Below are 17735 nucleotides of genomic sequence, written 5' to 3'. Positions count from 1 at the left end.
CAGGGAGGGTGGTTCTGAGGAGGAGAACTGGATTTAATAATTTGTAGGTATTCTGAAAGGATGAAGAAGAAAGGGGAGGATGGGTTATCTGTTCTATTTGGGGAGCACATAATGGCAGTAGAAAAGAGGAATACAACTATCATTAAGATAGAAACAGAATCCATATGGATTGAGATAAAGAAAACAAGGGATCGATCGTGCTAATAGGAGTATACTACAGACCACCTGGTAGTGGAAGGGAAGTGAAGGAATAAATGTGTAACCAAATCAATGAAATCACTAAAAGACATAGATGGGAGATGGGAGAAAAACTGGCCAGAAGAGTTAGGTAAAGAGGGAAAAGGTTTTTACATTGTGTACAGGACTCTGCAAGCATGTAAAAAGCCCAACAAGAGAGCAATCACTGCTGGATCTAGCAATGGGAAATGAAACAGAGCATGTAAGAGAAGTAAGCATAAAGGAATATCTAGGCAACAACATTCACAATACAATAGGGTTTAAAATAATGACTGACAGCGGCGTAGGTAAGACAAAGACCAAGGTAATGGATTGGAAAAAATTTAATTTTATGGGGATGAGAATGGAACAAGGGAAGGTAAACTAGAAGAAAAATTGACAGAAAGGACAGCAGTGAGAAATATTTAAAACAATGATCAATAGAGTTCAGGAGAAATATTCTTTGGGCCTCCTTATCTCGAGAGACAATGGATACGCGCCTGGAGGTGGTCAGTGGTTTGTGAAGCAGCGCCTGGAGTGGCTATAAAGGCCAATTCTGGAGTGACAGGCTCTTCCACAGGTGCTGCAGAGAAATTTGTTTGTTGGGGCTGTTGCACAGTTGGCTCTCCCCTTGCGCCTCTGTCTTTTTTCCTGCCAACTACTAAGTCTCTTCGACTCGCCACAATTTAGCCCTGTCTTTATGGCTGCCCATAAGGGAAGGTAAACTAGAAGAAAAATTGACAGAAAGGACAGCAGTGAGAAATATTTAAAACAATGATCAATAGAGTTCAGGAGAAATATATCCCACTAAAAAGTAAGAACAAATGAACCAATGATGCAACACCAGGATGAATAAAAAGATAGTCAAAACTGAAACTAAAGGAAAAGACATTCACTAAGTACATAGACAATAAAGGAGAGGATGGCCAAAGGGAGTTCGAGAAGATTAGGAAAGAAGTCAAAAAACAATTCGGAAAGCCAAGCAGAACCATGATATTAAATTATCGAGGAATATAAAAACAAATGGTAAAGTATTCTTCTTTCTTTCTTTCTTCTTTTGGGCCTCCTTATCTCGAGAGACAATGGATACGCGCCTGGAGGTGGTCAGTGGTTTGTGAAGCAGCGCCTGGAGTGGCTATAAAGGCCAATTCTGGAGTGACAGGCTCTTCCACAGGTGCTGCAGAGAAATTTGTTTGTCGGGGCTGTTGCACAGTTGGCTCTCCCCTTGCGCCTCTGACTTTTTTCCTGCCAACTACTAAGTCTCTTCGACTCGCCACAATTTAGCCCTGTCTTTATGGCTGCCCGCCAGCTCTGGCGAATGCTGGCAACTGACTCCCACGACTTGTGATCAATGTCACACGATTTCATGTCGCGTTTGCAGACGTCTTTATAACGGAGACATGGACGGCCGGTGGGTCTGATACCAGTGGCGAGCTCGCTGTACAATGTGTCTTTGGGGATCCTGCCATCTTCCATGCGGCTCACATGGCCAAGCCATCTCAAGCGCCGCTGACTCAGTAGTGTGTATAAGCTGGGGGTGTTGGCCGCTTCAAGGACTTCTGTGTTGGAGATATAGTCCTGCCACCTGATGCCAAGTATTCTCCGAAGGCAGCGAAGATGGAATGAATTGAGACGTCGCTCTTGGCTGGCATACGTTGTCCAGGCCTCGCTGCCGTAGAGCAAGGTACTGAGGACACAGGCCTGATACACTCGGACTTTTGTGTTCCGTGTCAGTGCGCCATTTTCCCACACTCTCTTGGCCAGTCTGGACATAGCAGTGGAAGCCTTACCCATGCGCTTGTTGATTTCTGCATCTAGAGACAGGTTACTGGTGATAGTTGAGCCTAGGTAGGTGAACTCTTGAACCACTTCCAGAGCGTGGTCGCCAATATTGATGGATGGAGCATTTCTGACATCCTGCCCCATGATGTTCGTTTTCTTGAGGCTGATGGTTAGGCCAAATTCATTGCAGGCAGACGCAAACCTGTCGATGAGACTCTGCAGGCACTCTTCAGTGTGAGATGTTAAAGCAGCATCGTCAGCAAAGAGGAGTTCTCTGATGAGGACTTTCCGTACTTTGGACTTCGCTCTTAGACGGGCAAGGTTGAACAACCTGCCCCCTGATCTTGTGTGGAGGAAAATTTCTTCTTCAGAGGATTTGAACGCATGTGAAAGCAGCAGGGAGAAGAAAATCCCAAAAAGTGTGGGTGCGAGAACACAGCCCTGTTTCACACCACTCAGGATAGGAAAGGGCTCTGATGAGGAGCCACCATGTTGAATTGTGCCTTTCATATTGTCATGGAATGAGGTGATTACACTGAGTAGCTTTGGTGGACATCTGATCTTTTCTAGTAGTCTGAAGAGACCACGTCTGCTGACGAGGTCAAAGGCTTTGGTGAGATCAATGAAAGCAATGTAGAGGGGCATCTGTTGTTCACGGCATTTCTCCTGTATCTGACGAAGGGAGAACAGCATGTCAATGGTCGATCTCTCTGCACGAAAGTCACACTGTGCCTCAGGGTAGACGCGCTCGGCCAGCTTCTGGAGCCTGTTCAGAGCGACTCGAGCAAAGACTTTCCCCACTATGCTGAGCAGGGAGATTCCACGGTAGTTGTTGCAGTCACCGCGGTCACCTTTGTTTTTATAGAGGGTGATGATGTTGGCATCGCGCATGTCCTGGGGTACTGCTCCCTCGTCCCAGCACAGGCATAGCAGTTCATGTAGTGCTGAGAGTATAGCAGGCTTGGCACTCTTGATTATTTCAGGGGTAATGCTGTCCTTCCCAGGGGCTTTTCCGCTGGCTAGGGAATCAATGGCATCACTGAGTTCCGATTTGGTTGGCTGTATGTCCAGCTCATCCATGACTGGTAGAGGCTGGGCTGCATTGAGGGCAGTCTCAGTGACAGCATTCTCCCTGGAGTACAGTTCTAGGTAGTGCTCAACCCAGCGGTCCATCTGTTTGCGTTGTTCAGTGATTATGTCCCCCGATTTTGATTTGAGGGGGGCGATCTTCTTGATGGTTGGCCCAAGAGCTCTCTTCATGCCATCATACATTCCTCTGATGTTTCCGGTGTCTGAGGCCAGCTGAATATGACTGCATAGGTGTTGCCAGTAGTCGTTTGCGCAACGCCTAGCTGTTCTTTGTGCAGTACTTCTGGCTGCTTTAAGTGCTGCGGATGTTAAATCGCTGGGGGCTTTCTTGTAGTTCAACAGTGCAATGCGCTTAGCGGCTATGACAGGTTCCAGCTCTTCATTATGAGATTGAAACCAGTCTGCATTTCTCTTCGCACTTTTGCTGTAGGTGGTCAAAGCTGACTCATAGATGGCGTCTCTGATGTGGGCCCACTTGGTCTCAGCATCCCCTGTGGGAGTGTTTTGAAGGGCTGTTACAAGTGAATTTAGAAATTTTTGTAACAGCTGTGGGTGAGAAATTCTGCTCGTGTTGATGCGCGGGTGGCCCTTCTGCTTGGAATGATGCAACTTCTTTGGTCTGAGTCTAACCTTGCTGCACACCAGGGAGTGGTCGGTGTCGCAGTCCGCACTGTGGAAGCTGCGTGTGATTTGAACACTGTTTAAGGCCTTGTGACAATGAGGTCCAGCTGGTGCCAACGACGTGATCTTGGGTGCCTCCATGAAACCTGGTGACAGGGTTTAGTGTGAAAGAACGAGTTGGTGATGCAGAGGTTATGATAGGTACACAACTCAAGCAGTCTCTGCCCGTTCTCATTCATCCTTCCAACGCCATAGCGCCCAAGGCAGGAGGGCCATGAGTCATGGTCGGCCCCAACCCTGGCATTAAAGTCCCCCAGCAGGAATAGGTGTTCGGTGTTGGGGATGCTGCTAATGATGTTATGGAGTTGTTCATAGAACTGGTCTTTAGCTTCAGGTGGGGAGCAGAGTGTTGGAGCATAGATGCTGAGTAGGTGTACTGGACCAGAGGTGGTGAGCAGTCGGATGGGCAGTATGCGTTCCGAGCCATTTGAGGGAGGCTCTATCATGCTGAGCAAGGAGTTTCTGATGGCGAAGTCCACTCCATGCTGTCTTGGTTCTTCAGGATCCCTGCCCTGCCAGAAGAAGGTGTAGTCTTGCTCTGCTAGAGAGCCACTCGCGGGGAGGCGAGTCTCCTGAAGTGCTGCAATGTCCACATTGAATCTACTGAGCTCGTTGTTAATGATGGCGGTCTTCCGAGAATCGTTGATTTGTGTAAGGTCTTCCGACAGGCCAGGACACATAGTTCTGACGTTCCAGCTTGCAAAGCGAAGGGCTGGTACCTTCTTTCATTTTTTCATGTTGTTTGGTGCGGTGTATCAGTCCACCTTTCGGGCAATGACCCTGAGCTCCAAGCACCCATTGAAGCAGGCAGACTGTGGCGGGACAGAACCTTATTGACCGGGGGCTGCCCGGTTTGAGGCGGGCGGTAGCTGTCCAGTGAGGTGCTATGACCTCTCCCACCGACAAAGGCAACCCGTGGCGCCCAGTTTCTACACCAATTTATCTGGACTTATAACCCGTAACTGCTGCCTTCCGTGTTGTTTTAGTCGCTGTGAGGCAACTATGGAGTGACCTCTCCATGGCGCATGCCTGGGCAAATTTATGGAGGTTGAGAGTTGCCCAGTCGTCAAAACCCCCCTCTCGGCCTTTCTGGTGGGGTCCAAAGGAGTGCAGGACACGACGTTTGGCACCAGTATGGCTGCAGGAACTGCCGGAAACATGCCAAAGGTGACACATGACCGCCTACGGGGTTCCGCTCCAGATTTTCTGTTCGGGTTTACTCCCTTAGCCTTGGTCTCTCCCGAGACGTCCACAAGGCAGTGGGGTTGTTGGGGCCCCTACACAGGTGTAGGATGGTGCCGGTGGGAGGAGGGGATGCAAGGGGGAGGGGTGGTGGGGGGGGGTGCAGGGGAAGGGGGTGCGGGGTGAAGATGGCGCGAGGGGGGGCGGGCTGGGACGGGGTTGTGAAGGGGTGAGCTGAGAGGGTGGAGCAGGGAAGGGGACGGGGGTGGGGGGGGTTGGAAGGGGGGTAAAGGGGGGGGGGGAGTGGGGTGGGAAGCTGGTGCAGGTAATAAGCCATTTCCTCAGTGCCCACCATCGACGTCCGGAAAGCTCATCCACGTCCTTCGGGAGGTGAAGCATCATTTGGCAGACTTCGAGGTGATTACATTTGCTAAGGGTTTTTTTTTGCAGTGGTTTAAATAAAGGCATGCAGCATTGCCGACAGTGCGCTGCAGATGCTTTCCGAGCCATCTCCCGCGGGCGCTTTGAAGTTGCGGCCGGGGGGGGCCGTTCGTGGATTTTTTGGGTGTTCGAGGCACCTTTTCTCAGGACTTCTCTCGGGTCCCGCTGCTCCTTCTTCACCTCAATGGACTTACCGCATGCCGTGGCTGCAGACACATCTGGACTGTGAGGACAGCAGGATCGGAGATTAAAGTATCGGCAGCTGTGCTCGTCAGTTTCATCCGGATCAATTTCATTGAGAAAACAAAGAGCAGGTGTGGCTGGGGGAGGGCAGTGGGCCCAGGTAACATACACTAAACTAACTGTTAGCCTTTCGATAGGGCTAAAATGAACTGATTTAAAGAGCCAGGGGAGTTTAAACAGTTTAAGAGGGCAGATTGGGGGAGAAAACGTTAGGGATGGGAGCAGATGGCCATGGATAGAGTTGAACAGCAAGGGCGCTTCCTAGGGAGCTTCCAGCCCAGGAGCCATCTTGAATTAAGGTCCTAAAGTATTCTATAGACGCATATATAACTGAAAAATCAGGAGAGGAATAGGCCTTCTCAGGGATGTGCAGGATAAACTCATAGCTAATGACAATTAAATGGCAAAAATAACAAATAGTTAATTTGCCTCCCTATTTACTAGAGACACTAACAGGGTGAGCATGGCATTAGAAGAAATCAAAAAAGATATAACGACTTTTAAGATAGAAAGGCGGGAGATAGCTAATAAACTGATCAAACTTAGTGAAGATAAAACCCCTGGTCCAGATGGATTGCTTCCACATGTATTTAAGGAAGAGATAGCTAAGGCGTTATTACATATTAAAAAAAAAATTCATTCACTAAAGGAAGTGTCAGAGGGATAGCGGAAAGCTAATGCAATTCCTATATTTAAAAATAGCGAATAAATCCAAGGAACTATAGACTAGTTAGTTTATTGTCAGTAGTAGGAAAGATAATGGAGTCTTTATTCAAAGAATAATAGAAAATGTTACGACCACGTGGTGTGATGTGGGTGTTTCCCCTGTTCGACTCCCCACCTGACTGTAGCAAGTATATTTGTATTACAACTGACAACAGGTTTACTTGTAGGCTTTAAAAAACAGAAAGTCAATTGTTTATTGATCAATAAGTGTTCACCCAAAAATGTCGCAACTGCATCCACTCAGGCGCGCGCACACACGCACACACGCACAAAAGAAGAAACAGATAGAGAAGGGAGAGAGGTTTTTTGGGGGGCGGAAGGTTACGATAAACCTGTTGAATTCTCTTGAGAATCAAGTTCTAGATGGATGCAGGCCTGAGATGATTGTAGATTTCTCTCTCTTGATGGAAGGTTCTCTTGAAGGTGGTGGGTTACTTCCAGCTCTCACTGTTGTATACTGTATGTAGATGTCGAATTTTTTCAGCAGGGCTCTGTGCTTCCTGGCTTGGCTGGAACTCAACTTGTTATAAGTAGCTTCACCTTCTGGGTCAGTCTCTCTTTCTCTCACTCTCTGTCTGGCTGTTCTTTTTTAAGGTAAAACTGTGTCACCCCTCATCTGGTAGGAGACATTCTCCTCTCTATCCCATAGTGATTGCACAATGGCCCAGGACTTGGCTATTTCACACCTCCCTTGTTTCAGAAGAAGACATTCAATTTTGGAATGTTTTTAGCATCGGTGTAAGATGGATTACATTAACAACTTTGGGCTTTGAAGATTTGTCCTTTGTCTTTGTCAGACAGTTTTAATACACAAAAGGCCAGTGCCCTTTTCTTTGGTGGCCATTTTGGACCATTGTTCACTTTTTAAAATAAAGGACCATGATTGTTGTATCATCACACTTCCGGTGTATGTGACACCTCCCCAAAAGGGAAAAAATGAAATTCCTTGTATTTTATTTTTATGTTGTTTGCTTTTTGGGTTTAGAAAGAGGGGAAAAAAAGAAACAATAAGACAGTTTAGGGTCACACCACTTTAAACAGTCATTTCATTCACTCCATTGTACAACTCGACAGCTGGCATTGCTTTTAACAGGCATTTGAGGTTCAAGTTTATGTTTTTTTCATCATCCTTCTTTTGGATGAGGTACGATCAAAAAATTGCATTTCTTTTGTTAATGTGTTGTAAGATGGGGTTGTAGTTTCTCTCACACCAGTTTGTACAACTTTAGGAATGTTAATCTCCAGGACCATGTGATTGTTGGTAAAGCTTGTAGTATGCAAATGTCTGTTACTGCTTGTTGTGAGGTTCCCTGTATGTGCAATCTCTAACCCCTTAACTACTGATTCCACACTACGTAGCGTTAACCATTCAGGTTCTGGTACATTGATAGTTCTTATTTCTAGGATGATAGTGGGTGATGCATTGTTTTTTAGCCCCAGCAGGCATCTGGGATTTATTCCTTCCCCTTTTTCTTATTGAGTTCTGACTCTGAATTGTTGGGTTTGGTTAGTTTTGGATTTGGATCCTGATCATGTGATTCTTCAGTGGGTAGATCCATGCTGACCTCACTTTTAATTTTCTTGCGGTTTTCACAAGTGTGGTTCACTTTAGGGTCTGTTACCTTCCCTTTTGCTTCAGAAATAGGTGTTTCCCTAATCTGACCCATGTCCTCTGGGACACTACTGCTCACAGGTGGTTGTCCATCTTCCCCTACATTCCCCTGTGACACTTCGACTGGGTGAGGCATCTCCCTCACGCTTGTCTTTCCTGTTTGGGAACGTTTCTCATCCCTATTTATATCTTTCAAAAAGGTTTCAGCTAACCATATCTCGGTTGTTTTTCTCTCAGCCTTTTCGGCTTTTATCTTGGAGCCAAAAATGATTTAAAGAAGCTGTCTGGGCCCTTTTAAATTCTTCTGGCTCTGTCGCCCCCTGTGGGATATTTGGGACTTCTCCAACCCTCTGCAGTTGTACAGAGTTTTGTTTTCTCCCCTCAGTTTCTCCAGTCTCCGTGGACTGCTCTTGATCCTCTGGGTACAATACGGTGCTTCCTGCCAAGTCATTGCCCAGCAATAGGTCTACCCTCTGCATGGGTAAGCTCGGAATGATTCCAACTGTCACTGTCCCTGTGACCAATTTACTCTGTAGCTAAATTTCAGTTTAAGGGTTAGCGGACGATACAAAACTTGATAGCATTGTGAATTGTGAGGAGGATAGTGTAGAACTTCAAAGGGACATGGATGGGTTGGTGGAGTTGGCAGATGGTGCTCGGTGTGGAAGAACAAGGAGAGGCAGTATAAGTATTTTGTTATAGATCAACTTCAGCAGGAGTATTGTGTCCAATTTAGGAAAGATGTGAGGGCATTGGAGAGAGTGCAGGGAAGATTCACGGGACTGGTTCCAGGGATGAGAAACTTCAGTTATGAAGATAGATTGGAGAAGTTGGGACTGTTTTCCTTGGAGAAGAGAAGGCTGAGAGGTGATTTGATAGAGGTATTCAAAATCATGTGGGGTATGGACAGAGTAGAGAGAGAGAAACTGTTCCCACTTGTGAAAGGGTTGAGGATGAGATGTCACAGATTTAAAGTAATGAGTAAGAGAAGCTAAAGCGACATGAGGAAAAACTTTCACACTGCGACTGAATAAGGTCTGGAATGCACTGCCTGAGTGTGTGGTGGAGGCAGGTTCAATTGAAGCATTCAAAAGGGAATTCAACTGTTGTATGAAAAGGAAGAATGTGCAGGATTACAGGGAAAAGGCGAGGGAATGGCACTAAGTGAATTGCTCTTTCAGAGAGTTGGTGCGGACACGATGGGCCAAATGGCCTCCTTCTGCGCTGTAACAATTCTGTGAAATTCTAACCAAGGGAACATTCAGACATTTGCCAGTAAGCCTTTTTACTAACACCATGGTATTTGTTATGCTTTCCGGTGGCATTTCTGTCAATTTGGCTGTCAGAGTTTGAGAACAACTGGTATCCCTGGAGGATGGTTATCTCCTTGTCTGGTGCCTGGGACACAAAAGGAGTCATTTTCCTTTGTGCAGAAAATTCTGATATGTGCTGTGCTCTTGAGCTATATTAGTTAACAGGCTTATCACTTTCAAAGCCACAGACACAGGCTTGACTGCAGCGCCTCCTGCTGACTATTTTTTGGCATACCGTCAACTGGCCTGGACATGCTCAGATTTGCCACACTGGAAATATGTCAGGCAGACCCCTACTGGTTTATTCCATGGGTTTCTTCTTTTAAAAATTGAGGACTGGTCAGGTTTTCCTTCCCTGCCCTCCTTTTCTCTCGAGACGATTTCTGATTCCTCTGCATCCCTGCGATCTCTCCCTAGCTTGTACGAGTTACCAGACCCAAATTTATTTGGAGTTAGGGATTTATGTGTTAATTTATAGTTGTCGGCCATTTTAGGTGCTTCCCTTACTCTTGTGACTCTTTGTTCTTCGATGTGCGTTCTTATATTATTGCAGATGCTATTATTAAACTCTTCCAGCAACATTTTTGTTTTATTCGCTCGTGGGATGTGGGCGCGCTGGCTAGGCCTTCATTTACTGCCCGTCCCTAATTTTCCTTGAGAACATACGAATTAGGAGCAGAAGTAGGCCATTCGGCCCCTCGAGCCTGCTCCACCATTCAATAAGATCATGGCTGATATGTTTGTGTTTCGAATTCCACACTCCCATACATCCCCAATAACCTTTGATTCCCTTGCGTAACAAGAATCTATCCACCTCCGCCTTAAAAATATTCAGTGATCCTGCCTCCACCACCTTCTGAGGCAGTGAGTTTCAAAGTCGCACAACTGTCAGCGAGAAAAAAATTCTCCTCATCTCTGTCCTAAAAGGATGACCCCTAATTTGAAAACAGTGCCTCTAGTTCTGGACTCACGCACAAGAGGACACATCCTTTCCACGTCCACCTTCTCAAGACTGTTCAGGATCTTATATACTTCAATCACGTCTCCCCTCACTGTTCGAAACTCCAGTGAAAACAAGTCCAGTCTGTCCAACCTTTCCTCATAAGACAACCCACTGATTCCAGGTATCAATCTAGTAAACCACCTCTGAACCGCCTCCAAAGCATTTACATCCTTCCTTAAATAAGGAGCCCAAAACTGTACACAGTATTCGAGATGTGGTCTCACCAATGCCCTGTATAACAAGTATAACATCCTTACTTTTATCTTCAGTTCCTCTCGTATTAAAGGATAGCCTTCAATTAGCCTTCTTTATTACTTGCTGTACCTGCATACTAATTTTTTGTGACTCATACACTAGAACACCTCGGAATTCTGCAATTGTTCTCTGTTGTAAGAAATACTCTGCTTTTTTGTTCTTCCTGCCAAAGTGAACAACTTCACATTTTCCCACATTATACTCCATCAGCTGATTTTTGCCCACTCATTCAACCTATCTATATCGATCTGCAAGCTCCTTATGTCCTCTTCACAACATACTTTCCAACTTGATTTGTGTCATCTTCAAATTTAGCTACCATGCCATCGCTCCCCTCATCTAAGGTTGAGGCCCCCGCACAGACCCCTGCAGGACTCCACTCATCACATCCTGCCAATCAGAAAAGGACCCATTTATGCATGCTCCCTTTTTTTCTGCTGGCCAGCCAATTTTTTATCCATGCTAATTTGTTACCCATACACCATGAGCTCCTACTTTGCACAATAACTTTGTCAAATATCTTCTGCAAATCCAAGTACAGTACATCAACAGGCTCCCCTTTATCCACAGTGCATGTTACTCCTTCAGAGAACTCCAATAAATTGGTTAAACATGAATTCCCTTTCACAAAACCTTGCTGACTGTTCCTGATTACCTTGAGTTTTTCTAAGTGCCCAGCTATAGCCTCCTTAATGATCGATTCTAACACCTTCCCCACAACAGACATCAAGTTAACTGGCCTATAGATACCTGTTTTCTGCACCCCCCCCCCCCACTTTCTTGAATAGAGGGGTTATATTTGCTACTTTCCAGTCTGATGGAACCTTTCCAGAATCTAGCAAATTTTGAAAAATTAACACCAACGCATCTACTACCTCATTAGCCACCTCTTTTAAGACTCTAGGATGAAGTCCATCAGGACCCGGGGGCTTGTCAGCCCGCAGCTCCATCAGTTTGCTCAGTACCGCTTCCCTGGTGATTGTAATTTCACCAGGTTCCTCTCTTCCTTGCACCTCCTGATTTACAGATATTACTGGAATGTTTTTTATATCCTCTATAATGAAGACAGAAGCAAAATATTTGTTCATTTCATCTGCCATTTCCTTATTATCTACTATTAACTCCCCATTCTCACTATCTCGAGGACCAATACTCACGTTACTTACTCTTTTTTTTAAATACCTGTAGAAACTCTTGCCATCGTTTTTACATTTCTAGCTAACTTCCTCTCATACTCTAATTTCTTTTTCCTGATTAACCTTTTAGTCATTCTCTGTTGTTCTTTATATTCTGACCAATCATCTGGCTTGCCACTCATCTTTGCGCAATTATATGCTTTTTCCTTAAGTTTGATGCTTTCTTTAACTTCTTTAGTTAACCACAAATGGTGGGTCCTCCCCTTAAAAGTTTTCTTTATAATAAGAATATACTTATTCTGAGTATTCTGAAATAACCTCTTAAATGTCTGCCACTGCTTCTCTATTTATCTATCTCTTAGCCTAGTAACCCAGTTCACTTCAGCTAGCTCAGCTTTCATGCCCACATAGTTGTCCTTATTTAAGTTTAAAATACTAGTCTTAGACCCATTCAAACTGGATGTAAAATTCAATCATATTGTGATTGCTGCTACCTAGAGCTGCCTTTACTCTGAGGTCATTAATTAATCCTGTCACATTACACAATATCAAGTCTAATATAACCTGCTCTCTGGTTGGTTCCAGAACATGCTTCTCTAAGAAACTATCTCGAAAGCATTCTTATGAACTCCTCATCCAGGCTACTATTGACAATCCGATTTTTCCAGTTTATACGTAGATTAAAATCACTCATGATTATTGCCATCCCTTTATCACAAGCACCCAATATTTCTTCTTGTATACTTCGTACTACATTGTGGTTACTGTTCGGGGGCTTGTAGACCACTCCCACTAGTGACTTCTTTCCCCTACTATTCCTCATCTCCACCCAAACCGATTCTACATCCTGATCTCTTGAACCAAGGTCATCTCTAACTATTGCACCAATGCCGTCCTTGATTAACAGTGCTACCCCTCCACCTTTGCCTAGCTTCCTATTCTTCTTGAACATCATATACCCCTCAATATTGAGGACCCAATCCTTGTCATCCTGCAGCCACATCTCCGTAATGGCTATCAGATCATATTTATTTACTTCAATGTGCACTATCAGTTTGTACTTTGTTATAAATGCTATGTGCATGCAAATACAGAGCGCTGAGTTTTGTCTTTTTGATATCTTTATAACATCTAGTCTTTACTGTTGGTGTGTTCTTAGGTTTTTTTCTCTCTGTCCCTTCCTGCCATTCGCTGACCTTCATTTCCCATATTACTATTCTGCTCTCCTGCCTTGACCCTACCCATTGATTTGCTACATCTACCAAACTTGATCCCTCACCCCTCCCTTGTTTAGTTCAAAGCCCTCCCTACTTCCCTAGTTACACAGTTTGCTAGAACCCTGGTCCCAGCACGGTTCGGCTGCAGTCTATTCCAATGGTATAGCCCCCACTTTCCCCAGTACTGGTACCAGTGCCCCACAAACCGAAACCCACTTCTCCCACACCAGTCTTTGAGCCACGTATTCCTTTCACTAATCTTATGTGCCCTCTGCCAAATGGCACATGGCTCAGGTAATAATCCAGAGATTATTGCCCTTGAGGTGCTGCTCTTCAATTTGGTGCTTGGTTCCTCATACTGTCTAAGCAGAACCTCTTTCCTGTCCCTACCTATGTCATTGTTACCAACATGGACCACGCCAGCTGGAGATGTCCTGAACCCTGGCAGAGACAAGAAGATGGCGGTGAACAGCCTTCTTGAACCGCTGCAGCCCTTGGAGTGTAGGTACACCAACAGGGATTTTGACCCAGCAACAGTGAAGGAACGGCAATATAGTTCCAAGTCAGGACAGTGAATGGCTTGGAGGGGAACTTGCTGCTGATGGTGTTCCCATGCATCTGCTGCCCTTGTCCTTGTAGGTGGTAGAGGTCATGGATTTGGAAGGTTCTGTCGAAGGAGCCTTGGTGAGTTCCTGCAATGCATCTTGTATATGGTACACACTGTTGCCACTGTGCATCAGTGGTGGAGGGAATGAATGTTGAAGGTGGTGGATGGGGTGCCAATCAAGCAGGCTGCTTTGTGCTGGATGATGTCGAGCTGCTTGGGTGTTGTTGGAGCTGTACCCATCCAGGCAAGTGGAGAGTATTCCATCACACTCCTGACTTGTATCTTGCAGATGGTGGACAGGCATTGGGGAGACAGGAGGTGAGTTACTCGCCAACGAATTCCCAGCCTCTGACCTGCTCTTGTAGCCACGGCATTTATGTGGCTCCTCCAGTTCAGTTTCTGGTCAATAGTGACCCCCAGGATGCTGATAGCGGAGGATTCAGCGATGGTAACACCATTGAATGTCATGGAGAGATGGTTAGATTCTCCCTTGTTGGAGATGGTCATTGCCTGGCACTTGTGTGGCACGAATGTTACTTGCCACTTATCAGCCCAAGCCTGGATATTGTCCAGGTCCTGCTGAATTTCTACACAGACTGCTTCAGTATCTGAGGAGTTGCAAATGGTGCTGAACATTGTGCAATCAGCAGCGAACATCTGCACTTCTGACCTTATGATTGAAGAAAGATCATTGATGAAGCAGCTGAAGGTGGTTGGGCCTAAGACACTGCCCTGAGAAACTCCTGCAGTAATGCCCTGGGACTAGGATGATTGGCCTCCAACAACCACAACCATCTTCCTTTGCATTAGGTATGACTCCAACCAGCGGAGAGTTTTCCTCCTGATTCCCATTAACTCCAGTTTTGCTAGAGCTCCTTGATGCCATACTCAGTCAAATGCTGCCTTGATGTCAAGGGCAGTCACTCTCACCTCACCTCTGGAGTTCAGCTTTTTTGTCCATGTTTGGACCAAGGCTGTAGTGAGGTTAGGAGCCGGGTGTCCCTGGCGGAACCCAAACGGAGCATCAGTGAGCTGGTTATTGCTGAGCAATATCAACATCACTTCTCAAATTTTCACATGAGGGTTCTAGCTTGAGAGACCGTATTCAGCAATCAAAAGCCCTATGTTTGATTCTTTTGAGTTCAGTAAGTCTGTGTGGGTCTTTTCCGGGTGGGTCGGAATTTCTGTCTATATGCTTCCAGTACCAGCTTATATGCATTTAGAATTGCATTTGTAATTTGTTTATAGTCAGATGATCTTTCTTTGATAGCAGGGAAAAAACTTCCTGAGCCCTGCCCATGAACACGCCTTGGAAGAGGTGAGTCCAAAATTCTTTTGGCCATTTTAGCCAATATCAAATAAAGGAAAATATGACTCAGCCTCCTCCTCATTAAATTTTAGCACTAGTCTTGAGTGTCTCAGCGCATCAGAGTTTTGCTCCGAATTGGGATAAGGTTTGAGGGGCATTTTCATTTTGGGTTTGTAGCCTCTGTAACTCAAACCTTCTTGCTGCTTCCTCTGTTTGCAGCTCCTTTTGAAACTCTTTTCTCTTTTTCCTTTTGAAGCTGAAACTCTCTTCCTTTTTCATCTGTTCCTGGATTCTAACTAAAATTATTTTTTCAGACTCTGTTTCTAGGCTTTCTTCTTCTAGTTCAGGGGTAAGTTTAAAATGGTTGGCTAGACTTTTCACCAGTTCAGGTTTCTTTGCTTTTTGTCTAAAAATGATTCCCGCCTCTGTAGCTATGCTTTTTAAATCTTCAATACTTAATTTGTTTAAATCATGGGAAGTCTCTCCCTGCTCTACAAACTCCTTAGCATTAAATGTGGCCATCTGTTTTGTTTCTAGCACCATGGAGAAAAAACAGAAGAATACAAGAAAACATGTTTGTTTATTTTTCCACAATTTTAGAGGTCAGTTTTCCTTCTGTTTTCCAACAGCTTCATTCGTCTGCTGGCTCAAATCCCGGACGAGCCCCCAATTTGTTACAACCATATGGTGTAACATGGGTGTTTCCCGTGTTCCACTCCCCACCTGACCACAGCAAGTGGTATTTGTGTTAGAGTTTAGCCCCTTGGAGTTTTATTTTCCAAATAACCAGACAGTGACAGGTTTTCTTGTAGATTTTAAAAAACAGGAAGTCAATTGTTCATTCATCAATACGCTTTAACCCAAAATTGTCACAACCGCATCCACTCACGCTTTCGCTTGAGCGCATGCATGCACACACAACATAAGGAGAAACAGATCGAGAAAGGAAAGAGAAACGTGGGGGAAAGGTTACGATAAACATGTTGAGTTCTCCTGAGAAGCAAGTTCGAAATGGATGCAGGCCTGAGATGATTATAGATTTCTCTCTCTTGATTGAAGGTTCTGTTGAAGATGGTAGGTTACACCTAGCTCTCACTGTTGTATACTGTCGATGTTGGATTTTTCAGCACTGTGCTTCCTGGCTTGGTTGGAACTCAAGCTGTTACAAGTAACTTCACCTTCTGGGTCAGTCTGTCTCTCGCTGTCTTTTTTTTAAGGTAAAATTGTGTCACTTCTCACCTCCTGGTAGGAGATATTCTCCTCTCTTCCCCATGGTGATTGCACAATGGCCCAGGATGTGGCTACTTCACAGCTCCTTTGTTTCAGAAGAAGACACTCAATTCTGGAATGTTTTTAGGATAGGTGTAAGTTGGGTTCCATTAACAACTTTGGGCTTTGAAGATTTGTCCTTTGTCTTTGTCAAACAGTTTTAATACACAAAAGGCCAGTGCCCTTTTCTTTGGTGGCCAATTTGGACCATTGTTCACTTTTTTAAAATTAAAGTTCATTTTTAAAAGACAAAGTCCATTTTTCATAATTCTTCAGAGAACAACCCCAGCCTATCCAATCTTTCCTCATAGCTGCATTTTACCAGTCCTGGCAACATCCTCGTAAATCTCCTCTGTACCATCGCTAGTGCAATTACATCCTTTCTGTAATGAGGAGACCAGAACTGCACACAGTACTCAATTGTGACCTAACCACAACGCTCCGAGATACCTGCGCTTATCTAATTCTGGTCTCTTGAGCATCTCCGATTTTAATCGCTCTAAGTTCTGGAATTCCCTCCCTTTTAGATGTTCCTTAAAACCTCTTTGACCAAGCTTTTCACCACCTGTCCTAATATTGCCTTTTGTGGCTCAGTTTCATACTTTGCTTTATAATGCTCCAGTGAAGTGCCTTGGGACATTTTATTACATTAAAGGTGCTATATAAATACAAGTTGTTGTTCTAACATGGGTAAGGAGGCTTAGGGTGCCTAACGCTTATTGAGGATGTGTAGCCTTTTTATCAGTTTATAGCAGACAAGATGGTGTTTTAATGCATCGGTGCAGCCTCGATGGGCCGAAGGGCCTCTTCTGCACTGTATTATTCTGTGATTCTGTGATTCTGAAGATAAGCATTGTATGTTGAAGTTGAGCCAATGGCTTTGGAAATATCTTTCTGTTATGCTTGTACCCGTCACTAAAGAACAAAGAAGTTTTAAAGTTTCCCTTAACATCCAGCCATGTGGCTTCTGAGCGACAGTTCCAGGCAATCGAAGTGTGTCCACCAGGAACTGGGGTAAAATGCCCATACCTCATTCTACTGCAGACCCTTACCGCCAGCAGAGACATACTCGGCACCTGTAAATCTGGACAAGATTAAAACCTCAATCCGACAGTGTGGAACCCATTGAACTTCCAGTAAACTTAGCTAAAGGTTGTTAATTGCAACTTTGAATAGAGGTAGTGCCATCATAAAAAGGACATTAGCCTGAGCTGAGAGTGGATGTTTTTTGTAGCAAGGTCACCATTCCCTTCAATAACTGAGTTAAAGGCACTATCTAAATGCAGCTTGTTGTTGTCGCCTTGTGGATGTTGACTGCTTCACCTCACCAATCTGCACGTGCCATCATCTGCCCTACCCTTACCGCTGCAGTGCTGAATAGATCTTGGAGTCAGGTCTCACCCACCTCCACCAGCATCATCTTCAAGTAGCTCATGTGCTTCAAACCCTACCACCTCTCACTTACAATCATCATATGGTGCCTTCCTAAGTCTCACTTTAATTTTAACACCTCCCATCCCTCCTCAGTTAGTCTCTGCTCAGCTGACCTTTCTGCTCCCCATATTGTCACTCAGTCTCACCTTTGGCACACATACATCCACCCATATCCGCAGCAATCTCCTCAACCTCTGTCTCCAAGGATTCAGTCATCAAT

The 17735-nt window shown here is 45.0% G+C and overlaps 1 protein-coding gene across 7 annotated transcripts in view; it reads left to right on the top strand.

Annotated features, from left to right (window-relative positions):
- The window catches only part of LOC137366689 (roquin-1-like), a 132863-nt gene that overhangs the window by 12866 nt on the left and 102262 nt on the right, over nt 1-17735 (top strand). Inside the window, exon 1 of one of the 7 annotated variants that reach the window (XM_068028365.1) lies at nt 15393-15414. The exons of the other annotated variants lie outside the window; for them this stretch is intronic. The gene's annotated coding sequence lies outside the window, so the exon portion shown is untranslated. Of the gene's footprint in view, nt 1-15392; nt 15415-17735 lie in introns of those variants that run through there. 7 annotated transcript variants of the gene reach the window in all.

Source organism: Heterodontus francisci, unplaced genomic scaffold, assembly GCF_036365525.1.
Source record: "Heterodontus francisci isolate sHetFra1 unplaced genomic scaffold, sHetFra1.hap1 HAP1_SCAFFOLD_1127, whole genome shotgun sequence".
Classification (NCBI taxonomy): Eukaryota; Metazoa; Chordata; class Chondrichthyes; order Heterodontiformes; family Heterodontidae; genus Heterodontus; species Heterodontus francisci.
Note: the sequence above shows the minus strand (reverse complement) of the source record. Positions and strands in the feature narration are given on the sequence as shown.